The sequence below is a fragment of the Rhinoderma darwinii genome, chromosome 6 (assembly GCF_050947455.1).
Source record: "Rhinoderma darwinii isolate aRhiDar2 chromosome 6, aRhiDar2.hap1, whole genome shotgun sequence".
Lineage (NCBI taxonomy): Eukaryota > Metazoa > Chordata > Amphibia > Anura > Rhinodermatidae > Rhinoderma > Rhinoderma darwinii.
The window spans coordinates 613402-631481 of NC_134692.1; positions in this window are offsets into that span (position 1 = coordinate 613402).

An 18080-nucleotide genomic window follows, 5' to 3' on the forward strand; every position below is an offset into this window, starting at 1 on the left:
TCCTGAACACACAGCTGACAATGTATCCGTGTAATAGTCCTGACCTAGTCCTGAACACACAGCTGACAATGTGTCAGTGTAACAGTCCTGACCTAGTCCTGAACACACAGCTGACAATGTATCCATGTAATAGTCCTGACCTAGTCCTGAACACACAGCTGACAATGTATCCGTGTAACAGTCCTGATCTAGTCCTGAACACACAGCTGACAATGTGTCCGTGTAACAGTCCTGACCTAGTCCTGAACACACAGCTGACAATGTATCCGTGTAACAGTCCTGATCTAGTCCTGAACACACAGCTGACAATGTGTCCATGTAACAGTCCTGACCTAGTCCTGAACACACAGCTGACAATGTATCCGTGTAATAGTCCTGACCTAGTCCTGACCTAGTCCTGAACACACAGCTGACAATGTATCCGTGTAACAGTCCTGACCTAGTCCTGAACACACAGCTGACAATGTGTCCATGTAACAGTCCTGACCTAGTCCTGAACACACAGCAGACAATGTATCCGTGTAATAGTCCTGACCTAGTCCTGAACACACAGCTGACAATGTGTCAGTGTAACAGTCCTGACCTAGTCCTGAACACACAGCTGACAATGTGTCCGTGTAACAGTCCTGACCTAGTCCTGAACACACAGCTGACAATGTATCCGTGCAACAGTCCTGATCTAGTCCTGAAAAAACATCTGACAATGTGTCCGTGTAACAGTCCTGACCTAGTCCTGAAAACACAGCTGACAATGTGACCGTGTAATAGTCCTGACCTAGTCCTGAACACACAGCTGACAATGTATCCGTGTAACAGTCCTGATCTAGTCCTGAACACACAGCTGACAATGTGTCCGTGTAACAGTCCTGAACTAGTCCTGAACACACAGCTGACAATGTATCCGTGTAATAGTCCTGACCTAGTCCTGAACACACAGCTGACAATGTGTCAGTGTAACAGTCCTGACCTAGTCCTGAACACACAGCTGACAATGTCTCCGTGTAACAGTCCTGATCTAGTCCTGAACACACAGCTGACAATGTGTCCGTGTAACAGTCCTGACCTAGTCCTGAACACACAGCTGACAATGTATCAGTGTAATAGTCCTGATCTAGTCCTGAACACACAGCTGACAATGTGTCAGTGTAACAGTCCTGACCTAGTCCTGAACACACAGCTGACAATGCATCCATGTAATAGTCCTGACCTAGTCCTGAACACACAGCTGACAATGTATCCGTGTAAGGCTGGGTTCACACGTGGCGGAATTTCACTTAAATTCCGCTGCGGACACTCCGCAGCGTTAATCCGCAGCGGAGCCGTTTCTGCATTGACTTCCACTTCTATTTAGAAGTGTTCGTTTACACGATGCGTACAATTCCGCTGCGGAGCATAGGCTGCGGAGCGGAATTTGGTGTCCGCAGCATGCTCTGTCTGTTGCGGAGCAGTGGCGGACTCATGGCGGAATTTCTCCATTGACTTCAATGGAGATTCTAAATTCCGCAATGAAGTCCGCAGCTGTCATGCACATGTTATGTGTGCTGCGGATGCGTCTTGCTTTTTTGCCATGACATTTCTTCATTCTGGCTGGACCTATGTATTTCTAGGTCTACAGCCAGACTGAGGAAGTCAATGGGGCTCCCGTAATGACGGGAGCGTTGCTAGGAGACGTCTGTAAATAGTCACTGTCCAGGGTGCTGAAAGAGTTAAGCGATCGGCAGTAACTGTTTCTGCACCCGGGACAGTGACTACCGATCTCAATATACATGTATCTGTAAAAAAAAATAGAAGTTCATACTTACCGAGAACTCCCTGCGTCTGTCTCCAGCCCGGCCTCCCAGGATGACGTTTCAGTCTAAGTGACGGCTGCAGCCAATCACAGGCCAATCACAGGCTGCAGCGGTCACATGGACTGCCGCGTCATCCAGGGAGGTCGGGCTGGATGCCGAAAGAGGGACGCGTCACCAAGACAACGGGCGGTAAGTATGAAATTCTTTGACTTTCACTAGAGAAAGTGCTGTCCCTTCTCTCTATCCTGCACTGATATCCTGCACTGAATAGGGAGAAGGGAAGCACTTTTCCCGCAGTCCGCAGCAGCTAGTCCGCATCAATTTACTGCACATTTTGTGCAGATCCGCAGCAGAATCTGCAACGCAGATTCTGTGCGGCATTGATGCGGACAGTTGCGGAGGAAATCCGCCACGTGTGGTCATGCCCTAACAGTCCTGATCTAGTCCTGAACACACAGCTGACAATGTGTCCGTGTAACAGTCCTGACCTAGTCCCGAACACACAGCTGACAATGTGTCCGTGTAAGGGCATGACCACACGTGGCGGATTTCCTCCGCAACTGTCCGCATCAATGCCGCACCTAATCCGGGTTGCGGATTACGGCTGCGGATCTGCTCAAAATGTGCAGTAAATTGATGCGGACTAGCTGCTGCGGACTGCGGAAAAAGTGCTTCCCTTCTCTGTATCAGTGCAGGATAGAGAGAAGGGACAGCACTTTCCCTTGTGAAAGTAAAAGAATTTCATACTTACCGGCCGTTGTCTTGGTGACGCGTCCCTCTTTCGGCATCCAGCCCGACCTCCCTGGATGACGCGCCAGTCCATGTGACCGCTGCAGCCTGTGCTTGGCCTGTGATTGGCTGCAGCCGTCACTTACACTGAAACGTCATCCTGGGAGGCCGGACTGGAGACAGACGCAGGGAGTTCTCGGTAAGTATGAACTTATATTTTTTTTTACAGATACATGTATATTGGGATCGGTAGTCACTGTCCCGGGTGCAGAAACAGTTACTGCCGATCGCTTAACTCTTTCAGCACCCTGGACAGTGACTATTTACAGACGTCTCCTAGCAACGCTCCCGTAATTACTGGAGCCCCATTGACTTCCTCAGTCTGGCTGTAGACCTAGAAATACATAGGTCCAGCCAGAATGAAGAAATGTCATGTCAAAAAAGCAAGACGCATCCGCAGCACACATGACATGTGCATGACAGCTGCGGACTTCATTGCGGAACTTAGAATCTCCATTGAAGTCAATGGAGAAATTCCGCCGTGAGTCCGCCACTGCTCCGCAACAGACAGAGCATGCTGCGGACACCAAATTCCGCTCCGCAGCCTATGCTCCGCAGCGGACAGCTGCGGAGGAAAACCGCCACGTGGGGCCATGCCCTAATAGTCCTGACCTAGTCCTGAACACATTACATTGTTATTATCTTTGTCATTGATATTCATGAATTGTAATGTTTATTGTTTCAAAGTTTAAATTGTAGAATAATCTCTTGCACTTTGCTGGTTTTTATTTCCCCATGTGTTTATTGGAATTATTACTTATAGTTTTATTGTCTATTTCGCAGTCTGCATGCTGACGGTCTCCGCATTTACCATTTTGTCTTTCCTCAGTTGATTTGAGGTTCAGGGACGCTGCGCTGGTGACAGGGATCTTGGGCAGTTGTACTGAGTGTTGCTCTCAACTATACCAGGGATTCATCTCAACTTGATGGCCCCCCCGCTCTTCATTACTCACCAGGGCCCAAACTGACTCACACCTCCCGAGTTTTAAGAATCACAAAGAGGGACAACCGATGCGGCGCGCGTAGCACAAATTGTTTTTCCATTTAAGCAACGGCCCTAATACCAATGACCCGATTCAGCTCACACAGTATAATGCCCCATAGCTTCCCCCACACAGTATAATGCCCCATAGCTGCCCCCACACAGTATAATTCCCCATAGCTTCCCCCACACAGTATAATGCCCCATAGCTGCCTCCACACAGTATAATGCCCCATAGCTGCCTCCACACAGTATAATGTCCCCATAGCTGCCCCCACACAGTATAATGCCCCATAGCTGCCTCCACACAGTATAATGCCCCATAGCTGCCTCCACACAGTATAATGTCCCCATAGCTGCCCCCACACAGTATAATGCCCCCATAGCTACCTCCACACAGTATAATGCCCCATAGCTGCCTCCACACAGTATAATGCCCCATAGCTGCCCCCACACAGTATAATGCCCCATAGCTGCCTCCACACAGTATAATGCCCCATAGCTGCCCCCACACAGTATAATGCCCCATAGCTTCCCCCACACAGTATAATGCCCCATAGCTGCCCCCACACAGTATAATTCCCCATAGCTGCCTCCACACAGTATAATGCCCCATAGCTGCCCCCACACAGTATAATGCCCCATAGCTGCCTCCACACAGTATAATGTCCCCATAGCTGCCTCCACACAGTATAATGCCCCATAGCTTCCCCCACACAGTATAATTCCCCATAGCTTCCCCCACACAGTATAATGCCCCATAGCTGCCCCCACACAGTATAATGCCCCATAGCTGCCCCCACACAGTATAATGTCCCCATAGCTGCCTCCACACAGTATAATGTCCCCATAGCTGCCTCCACACAGTATAATGTCCCCATAGCTGCCTCCACACAGTATAATGTCCCCATAGCTGCCCCCACACAGTATAATGTCCCCATAACTGCCTCCACACAGTATAATGCCCCCATAGCTGCCTCCACACAGTATAATGCCCCCATAGCTGCCCCCACACAGTATAATGTCCCCATAGCTGCCTCCACACAGTATAATGTCCCCATAGCTGCCTCCACACAGTATAATGCCCCATAACTGCCTCCACACAGTATAATGTCCCCATAGCTGCCTCCACACAGTATAATGCCCCCATAGCTGCCTCCACACAGTATAATGTCCCCATAGCTGCCTCCACACAGTATAATGCCCCCATAGCTGCCTCCACACAGTATAATGCCCCCATAGCTGCCTCCACACAGTATAATGTCCCCATAGCTGCCCCCACACAGTATAATGTCCCCATAGCTGCCCCCACACAGTATAATGTCCCATAGCTGCCCCCACACAGTATAATGTCCCCATAGCTGCCCCACACAGTATAATGCCCCCATAGCTGCCCCCACACAGTATAATGTCCCCATAGCTGCCTCCACACAGTATAATGTCCCCATAGCTGCCCCCACACAGTATAATGTCCCATAGCTACCCCCACACAGTATAATGCCCCATAGCTACCCCCACACAGTATAATGTCCCCATAGCTGCCTCCACAACGTATAATGCCCCCATAGCTGCCTCCACACAGTATAATGCCCCATAGCTGCCCCCACACAGTATAATGCCCCATAGCTGCCCCCACACAGTATAATGCCCCATAGCTGCCCCCACACAGTATAATGTCCCATAGCTGCCCCCACACAGTATAATGCCCCATAGCTACCCCCACACAGTATAATGTCCCCATAGCTGCCTCCACACAGTATAATGTCCCCATAGCTGCCTCCACAACGTATAATGCCCCCTTAGCTGCCCCCACACAGTATAATGCCCCCATAGCTGCCCCCATACAGTATACCGCCCGGTATCCGGGACTGCCTAGCTGAATTCGGAATGGTTGGGAGGTATGGAAACTAGTTAATTTTAAGGCTATAATTAATTTAAAGGGGCGTCTCTTTTCACTCGGGATAGAGGCCTGAGAGCTGCTAATTTTCCTGCTCGATGTTCAATAAGATTTGAACAGACAGTGGGAGGGGATGGCCCCACATTCCTGGGTGTTAGATGGCGAGCTCTGAGGGTCAATGCACCTGCTCACTCCTCCTCTTTATGGAGCTTTATATGGGACATTGCTTACAGTTTCCACTATTTTAGTCCTTGGTCTGAAGAACTTGGAGCCCTCAGTGATATCTGATTATTAACACCAGGACTGCAGCCTGGTCCTAATTTATCATATATGGTTGTGAGGTTTTATAAACTGATCCTAAAAGACCTGAACTCTGTTTTATACACACCCTGTGGGGGCAAAGTCTGTTCCAGTAGCTCCCCCTGGTGGTCACAAAGAACAGGCTAGCAAATGAAGTCCCCGAAAGCCACTACAAACATACACGGACGTGCATCCAATACACACACACACCTATACACCTGTGTCCACTACATACATACACCTGCATACCCTATATACAGTGAAGGAAATAAGTATTTGATCCCTTGCTGATTTTGTAAGTTTGCCCACTGTCAAAGACATGAACAGTCTAGAATTTTTAGGCTAGGTTAATTTTACCAGTGAGAGATAGATTATATAAAAAAAAAACAGAAAATCACATTGTCAAAATTATATATATTTATTTGCATTGTGCAGAGAAATAAGTATGTGACCCCTTTGGCAAACAAGACTTAATACTTGGTGGCAAAACCCTTGTTGGCAAGCACAGCAGTCAGACGTTTTTTGTAGTTGATGATGAGGTTTGCACACACGTTAGATGGAATTTTGGCCACTCCTCTTTGCAGATCATCTGTAAATCATTAAGATTTCGAGGCTGTCGCTTGGCAACTCGGATCTTCAGCTCCCTCCATAAGTTTTCGATGGGATTATGGTCTGGAGACTGGCTAGGCGACTCCATGACCTTAATGTGCTTCTTTTTGAGCCACTCCTTTGTTGCCTTGGCTGTATGTTTCGGGTCATTGTCGTGCTGGAAGACCCAGCCACGAGCCATTTTTAATGTCCTGGTGGAGGGAAGGAGGTTGTCACTCAGGATTTGACAGTACATGACTCCATCCATTCTCCCATTGATGCGGTGAAGTAGTCCTGTGCCCTTAGCAGAGAAACACCCCCAAAACATAATGTTTCCACCTCCATGCTTGACAGTGGGGACGGTGTTCTTTGGGTCATAGGCAGCATTTCTCTTCCTCCAAACACGGCGAGTTGAGTTAATGCCAAAGAGCTCAATTTTAGTCTCATCTGACCACAGCACCTTCTCCCAATCACTCTCAGAATCATCCAGATGTTCATTTGCAGACGTCAGACGGGCCTGTACATGTGCCTTCTTGAGCAGGGGGACCTTGCGGGCACTGCAGGATTTGAATCCATTACGACGTAATGTGTTACCAATGGTTTTCTTGGTGACTGTGGTCCCAGCTGCCTTGAGATCATTAACAAGTTCCCCCCGTGTAGTTTTCGGCTGAGCTCTCACCTTCCTCAGGATCAAGGATACCCCACGAGGTGAGATTTTGCATGGAGCCCCAGATCGATGTCGATTGACAGTCATTTTGTATGTCTTCCATTTTCTTACTATTGCACCAACAGTTGTCTCCTTCTCACCCAGCGTCTTACTTATGGTTTAGTAGCCCATTCCAGCCTTGTGCAGGTCTATGATCTTGTCCCTGACATCCTTAGAAAGCTCTTTGGTCTTGCCCATGTTGTAGAGGTTAGAGTCAGACTGATCATTGAGTCTGTGGACAGGAGTCTCTTATACAGGTGACCATGTAAGAGCTGTCTATAATGCAGGCACCAAGGTGATTTGGAGCGTGTAACTGGTCTGGAGGAGGCTGAACTCTTAATGGTTGGTCGGGGGTCACATACTTATTTCTCTGTGCACAATGCAAATAAATATATATCATTTTGACAATGTGATTTTCTGTTTTTTTTAAATATAATCTGTCTCTCACTGGTAAAATTAACCTAGCCTAAAAATTCTAGACTGTTCATGACTTTGACAGTGGGCAAACTTACAAAATCAGCAAGGGATCAAATACTTATTTCCTTCACTGTATAGACACATACCTATACACTTACATTCACTACACACATCCACACATATACACCTACATCCACTACATACATACACATACCTTTACACCTACATCTACTTCTTACATACATACATACATATATACATGAGTCCCAGTGAGTGAATGAATGCCATGGCTAAGAGCACTTGACGTGCTTGAAACGCGTAGGCTCACTATACCTACCGACTACTGCCTTGATGCCAAGTCTGCCTGTTATCGAATTTTAAAGCTTTTTGATACGAATAAAATTGGGAATACGTTCCTTTTTAAACCACATTCCTGCAGCGCTGGATCAACTCTTTCTATCCTACTATTGCCTACCGTGGACCGTTGCGGAGATCCGAGCGAAGCAGGACTATCAGGCGTTGGGCTGGTGAGCGGGAGGTTTCCTTCCCCTGTTATACATACATACATACACCTATCTACAGCCACTTCATACATACAAACATAATTTTACACCTACATCCACTTCATACATACACACATACATATACACGTACATCCACTACATACATACATACATACATACCTATATACCTAAATCCACTATATGCATGCACACACCTATACACCTACTTCCACTACATACATACACACCTATAAACCTACTTCCACTACATACATACCTATAAACCTACATCCACTACATACATACCTATGCACCTACATACATACACACCTATATACCTACATCCACTGCATGTATACACACCTATATACCTACATTCACTTTATACACACATACCTATACACCTACATTTACTACATACATACATACATACATACATACATACATACATACATACATACATACATACACACCTACATCCACTTCAAACAAACACACATACCTACAGACCTACATCCACACACATACCTATACACCTGCATCCACTACATACATACACACCTATAAACCTACATCCACTAAATAAATAAATAAATAAATAAATACATACATACATACACACACCTATACATCTACAACTCCTGCATATGTAGACACATACCTATACACCTATATCCATTTCATACATACACATACCTGTACACCTACATCCTCTACATATATACACATACCTATACATCGACAATTCCTGCATATGTATACACATAGCTATACACCTACATTCAATACATCGATACACACACCTATATAATTACATTCACTACATACATGCACATACCTATACACCTACATCCACTACAAACGTACACACATACCCATACACCTGCATCCACTACATACATACACACACACCTATACACCTACATCCACTACATACATACATATACACATACCTATACATACATACACACACACACACCTATACACCTACATCCAATACATATATACACATACCTATACACCTACAACCTCTATATATATACACACCTATACACCTACATCCAATACATTGATACACACAACTATACACCTACATCCACACACACAACTATACACCTACATCCACACACATAACTATACACTTACATCCACTTCATAATACACACACCTACATCTCCTACATATGTATACACATACCTATACATCTAAAATTCCTGCATATGTGTAGACATACCTATGCACCTACATCCAATACATACATACACACATATCTATACACCCACATTCACTACATACATAAACACAAAGCTATACCCCTACATCTACTACATACATACATACACACGCACACACACACATACCTATACACTTACATCCACTGCATACATAAACACATACCTATACACCTACACCCACTACATACATACATACATACCTATACACCTATATCCACTACATACATACACACACACACACACACACACACACACACACACACAGATACCTGTATGCCTACATTCACTACAAACACACACCTACATATACTACATACATACACATACCTATACACCTACATTCACTACATACAAACACACAACTATACACCTACATCCAATACATACATACCTATACACCTACATCCACTACATACATACACACATACCTATACACCTTTATCAAATACATACAAACACATACCTATACACCTACATACACTTCATACATACACACCTAAATATCTAAATCCACTACATACATACACACCTATACACCTACATCCATGCACATACCTATACACCTACATCCACTACATACATACACACACACACACACACAGACCTGTATGCCTACATTCACTACATACACACACCTACATATACTACATACATACATATACCTATACACCTACATTCACTACATACATACACACATACCTATACACCTACATCCACTACGTACACACATACCTATACACCTACATCCACTACATACACACACACACACACACAGACACACACCTATACACCCACTACATACACACATACACCTACATCCCTACACACCTATACACCTACATCCTATACATACATACATACATACATACACACACCTATACCCACTACATACACACATACCTGCACATCTACATCCACTACATACATCCACACATACCTATACACCTACACCCACTACATACACACATACCTATAAATCTACATCCACTACATACACCCACACATACCTATACACCTACACCCACTACATACACACACCTATACATCTACATCCACTACATACATTTACATACCTTTACACCTACATCCACTACATACATACATACATACATACATACATACACACACACACACACATACCTATACACCTACATCCACTGCATACATAAACACATACCTATACACCTACACCCACTACATACACACATACCTATACACCTATATCCACTACATACATACATACACACACACACACACACACACACACACACACACACACCTGTATGCCTACATTCACTACATACACACACCTACATATACTACATACATACACATACCTATACACCTACATTCACTACATACAAACACACAACTATACACCTACATCCAATACATACATACCTATACACCTACATACAAACACACATACATAAACACCTACATCCACACATACATACACACACCTATACACCTAGATTCACTACATATGTATACACATACCTATACATCTAAAATTCCTGCACATGTATACACATACCTATGCACCTACATTTAATACAAAGATATACACCTACATCCATGACATACATACATATACACCTACATTTACTACATACATACACACATACCTATAAACCTATATCCACTTCATACGCACACACACACACACATACACACACATCCATTACATACATCCACACACACACACCTATACAGCTACAACTCCTGCTTATGTATACAGAAACCTATACACCTACATCCACTACATACATACACACACACAAACCTATACACCTTTATCCAATACATACAAACACATACCTATACACCTACATACACTTCATACATACACACCTAAATATCTACATCCACTACATACATACACACCTATACACCTACATCCATGCACATACCTATACACCTACATCCACTACATACATACACACCTATACACATACGTCCACTACATACACACCTATACACCTAATCCACTACATACACACATACCTGTACACCTACATCCCTACACACCTATACACCTACATCCTATACATACATACATACACACATACATACATACATACACACACCTATACACCTACGCCCACTACATACACACATACCTGCACATCTACATCCACTACATACATCCACACATACCTATACACCTACACCCACTACATACACACATACCTATAAATCTACATCCACTACATCCACCCACACATACCTATACACCTACACCCACTACATACACACACCTATACATCTACATCCACTACATACATTTACATACCTATACACCTACATCCACTACATACATACCTATACACCTACACCCACTACATAAACACATACCTATACAACTACATCCACTACATACATACACACATGCCTAAACACCTACATCCACTACATATACATCTACATCCACTACATACATACATACCTATACATCTACACCCACTACATACATACCTATACAAATACCTATACATCTACATCCACTACATACATCCACACATACCTATACACCTACACCCGCTACAGACACACATACCTACACATCTACATCCACTACATACATACACACATACCTATACACCTACACCCACTACATACATACCTATACATCTACATCCACTACATACATCCACACATACCTATACACCTACATCCACTACATAAACCCATACATATACATCTACATCCACTACATACATACCTATACAAATACCTATACATATACATCCACTACATACATTCACACATACCTATACACCTACACCCACTACATACACACACCTATACATCTACATCCACTACATACATTTACATACCTATACACCTACATCCACTACATACATACCTATACACCTACACCCACTACATAAACACATACCTATACAACTACATCCACTACATACATACACACATGCCTAAACACCTACATCCACTACATATACATCTACTACATACATACATACATACATACATACATACATACATACCTATACATCTACACCCACTACATACATACCTATACAAATACCTATACATCTACATCCACTACATACATCCACACATACCTATACACCTACACCCGCTACAGACACACATACCTACACATCTACATCCACTACATACATACACACATACCTATACGCCTACACCCACTACATACACACATACCTATACATCTACATCCACTACATACATCCACACATACCTATACACCTACATCCACTACATAAACCCATACATATACATCTACATACATACATTTCTATACATCTACACCCACTACATACATACCTATACAAATACCTATACATATACATCCACTACATACATTCACACATACCTATACACCTACACCCGCTACAGACACACATACCTATACACCTACATACACACATACCCATACACCTACATCCACTACATACATACCTACACACCTACACCCACTACATACACACATACCTATAAATCTACATCCACTACATACATCCACACATACCTATACACCTACACCCACTACATACACACATACCTATACATCTACATCCACTACATACATACAAATACCTATACACCTACATCCACTACATACATACACACATATCTATACACCTATATCCACTACATACATACCTATACACTACACACACTACATCCACACATACCTATACATCTACATCCACTACATACATCCACATATACATACCTATACACCTACACCCACTACATATACACATACCTATACATCTACATCCACTGCATACATACACACATACCTATACACCTACATCCACTACATAAACCCATACATATACATATACATACATACCTACACATCTACACCCACTACATAAATCCACACATACCTATACACCTACACCCGCTACAGACACACATACCTATACATCTACATCCACTACATACATACACACACATACCTATACACCTACATCCAGTACATACATACCTATACACCTACACCCACTACATACACACATACCTATACACCTACATCCACTACATAAACCCATACATATACATCTACATACATACATACCTATACATCTACACCCACTACATACATCCACACATACCTATACACCTACACCCGCTACAGACACACATACCTATACATCTACATCCACTACATACATACACACACATACCTATACACCTACATCCACTACATACATACCTATACACCTACACCCACTACATACACACATACCTATACATCTACATCCACTACATACATCCACACATACCTATACACCTACATCCACTACATAAACCCATACATATACATCTACATCCACTACATACATACATTTCTATACATCTACACCCACTACATATATACCTACACAAATACCTATATTATCTACATCCACTACATACATCCACACATACATCCACTACATACATACCTATACACCTACATCCACTACATACATACACACATACCCATACACCTAAATCCACTACATACATACCTATACACCTACATCCACTACATACATACCTACACCCACTACATACACACATACCTATAAATCTACATCCACTACATACATCATCCACACATACCTATACATCTACATCCACTACATACATACACACATAACAAAAACCGAAATAGCAACATGAATCAATATATCCCATTAGAAGAAATGCAAAAGTAAAATATGTCTAAACTTCAAATGGGTTGATTCAAGGGTGTAAAACCCAAACAGCATCACTGCAAAATATGTAGAACCAAAAGAGAAAGAATGGATGCTGGGAACCAAGGAGGTATTGAAAATACAAAAATATTTTATTCACATAGTTAATTTATACAATAATAAAAGAATCCATAAACCAACAATAAAAACATGGATACTCAGCTGGGAAATGGTCTAAATATGCACAAATAGTGCATGAAACATGTATGAGTCTCGCAATAGAAATGGTACAGGATATGTATACTATAATATTATGAAAGAGTCGACCTAAATACATAAGTTAAGTATGACAGAGGCAAAGAAATTTGTATGGTAAATGTCATGAGCACATAAATAAGCATCTACAAACCATTTCAAGTAGTGACTAGTGTTATAATCATGACATGGAAGCCTGTATGCCATACATATAATGTGCTGCGGAAAAACCAGAGATAAAGGAGTGAATTCCACAAAGAATTAGGATGTAGTATAGAGGTTTAGACATACCCATTATCAAGAGACGGAGTAACCACAACTGAGCTCCACCCCAACGCGCGTTTCGGCGCTAATGCCTTCGTCTGGGGGTGGTGTCAAGTTGAGGTCAGAGGTTCTTTATGTGGGGACAAGCCAATGGACTATGCTTATTTTACCTGACAAGTGTGTGGAATAATGAGGTTGATCGTCCTGCACGATTATCGGTCGCTGTCTCCTGGGGGCCAGAGAGGCCGCGCCCACGTCGACGTCAGCCGAGGAGAGCTCGAGCCGGAAGCACGCGACCGGGTCAGCATGACTCGGTCACGTGGATCAAGCAGGAGACACGCCCCGAGTGACGAAGACGGGGGCCGGACACCGGCCTCCAATGAGAGAGCGACACAGGACGGGTAAGCCGTGTATGATGAGGCACGTAGAGCAATATTGCCTTGAAAAATAGCAGCGATGTCGATTTGTAAAGTGCGTGAGTGATATAAGGGACAATACATCTTTAGTTATAAGTATATGTCTGCGCTATCATGCTGGTCACACATTACGTTGCACATACGTGGATTATCCTTATGTATGATCGTGCATAACCGTATATATCACATGTTGTGTGAACATGGATAAATGATGGATAATGAGCTAGAGGATGAAGGAAGCAGCATAAAATCAATATGATTGACAAACAAATATATGTCATATACAAGAATGAGTGAAAACTGATGAATAAGAAAAGGTGTTCAAAACGAATAATAAAGGATAAATGTGATAATAATTCCATTTTATTTAATAATTATAATAAATATATAATCATAACATATTCGTGCTAAAGAATGTGAAGAAATAAGAACGTAGAAATCTATTCATACATATAATGATATATAAACATGAATTACGATCAACTAACACAGTTCAATGAAAAAATACATATCAGCGCCACAACGAAAAATTCAAATAAGTGCGATTTGAAATAAATAAATTCATAATAAAAATTATTACACATCAATTATTTGTTTTTAATTGAATAAATATGGTACAAAAATAAATATATTATTAAATGATGACCAATATATCGAAATAAATAATTTGATATAATGTGTATCTAAATAGATAAACAGTCGTCAGGCACAATGTCTGGTATATTACAGTATATATATATATTGGCCATATATCAATACGTATATAAAGAAAGGAAATCTTAGAATTGTGATATCTGTGTTGTCTGCATACAAGCATCAAAGTAGTGTCAGACGATTACAGAGTAATATAGAGGAATCATGTACATCTCTTAATATCGTTTCATGTATAGATGTTCAGGTAAATCATGTCGTTGAGTATTCAATAGTATGCAATTTACACCATTTAAATGTTGTGACTTACCAAACTCAATATAAGTATAGGATCTACATTGGAAATTGACTAAATAGAATAGATCTATCAATATCTATGCGTGTTGAAGTCGTATGTAAATTAGATGAATAGCTCGCACAGCTTAGAACAGACATCAAGATATTATAACATAATAAAATATTCACATCATAATCCTTAGTTGTCAAATACATCAATATGAGTCTACATCTATCTTGAAATAATAACATCATCTCCGATGCTATATAGGTTGTCGGTAGTCGTAAGGAAAAGTTCACATTCAAGTTGTCCATGGGGATCCCGGAAAGGAAAAAAAAAGACCTCAACAATTAAGGTAGCAACATTGATCTGTATCTCATCTTTATAACGAGAAATATATTGTTAAAATCAAAGAACATAACGATACAAACCAATTAAAAAATTGTTTTTAAAATTTTAAACCCAACACCACTAACATACCTATACACCTACATCCACTACATACACACATACCTATACACCTACATCCACTACATACACACATACCTATACACCTACATCCACTACATACACACATACCTATACACCTACATCCACTACATACATACCTATACACCTACATCCACTACATACACACATACCTATACACCTACATCCACTACATACACACATACCTATACACCTACATCCACTACAAACACACATACCTATACACCTACATCCACTACATACACACATACCTATACACCTACATCCACTACATACACACATACCTATACACCTACATCCACTACAAACACACACACATGCATACATACATACATACACACATACCTATACACCTACATCCACTACAAACACACATACCTATACACCTACATCCACTACATACACACATACCTATACACCTACATCCACTACATACACACATACCTATACACCTACATCCACTACAAACACACACACATGCATACATACATACATACACACATACCTATACACCTACATCCACTACATACACACATACCTATACACCTACATCCACTACATACACACATACCTATACACCTACATCCACTACAAACACACATACCTATACACCTACATCCACTACAAACACACACACACATGCATACAATACATACATACATACATACATACATACATACATACCTATACACCTACATCCACTACATACATACATAACTATACATCTACACCCACTACATACATCCACACATACCTAAACACCTACACCCATTACATACACACATACCTATACATCTTCATCCACTACATACATACACACATACCTATACACCTACATCCACTACAAACACACACACATGCATACATACATACATACATACATACCTATACACCTATATCCACTACATACATACCTATACACCTACATCCACTACATACACACACACATGCATACATACATACATACATACATACCTATACACCTACATCCACTACATACATCCACACATACCTATACATCTACATCCACTACATACATCCACACATACCTAAACACCTACACCCATTACATACACACATACCTATACACCTACATCCACTACATACATACACACATACCTATACACCTACACCCACTACATACACACATACCTATACATCTACATCCACTACATACATACCTATAAACATACACCCACTACATACACACATACCTATACATCTACATACATACACATACCTGTACATCTACAACCACTACATACATACACATATCTATACACCCACTACATACACACATACCTATACATCTACATACATACATACATACCTATAAGCCTACATCCACTACATACATACACACATACACCTACATCCATACACACCTATACACCTACATCCAATACATACATACACACAAACCTATACACCTACACCCACTACATACACAGATACCTTTACATCTACATCCACTACATACATACACACATTCTAATACACCTACATCCACAACATACACACATACCAATACATCCACATATACCTATACAACTACACCCACTAAATAAAAACATACCTATACATCTACATCCACTACATACATACACACATACCTATACACCTACATACACACATACCTATACACCTACATACACTACATACATACCTATACACCTACATGCACTACATACAGACACACATACACCTACATCCATACACACCTATACACCTACATTCAATGCATACATACACACATACCTATACACCTACACCCACTATATACACACATACTTATCCCCTACATCCACTACATACACACATACCTATACACCTACACCC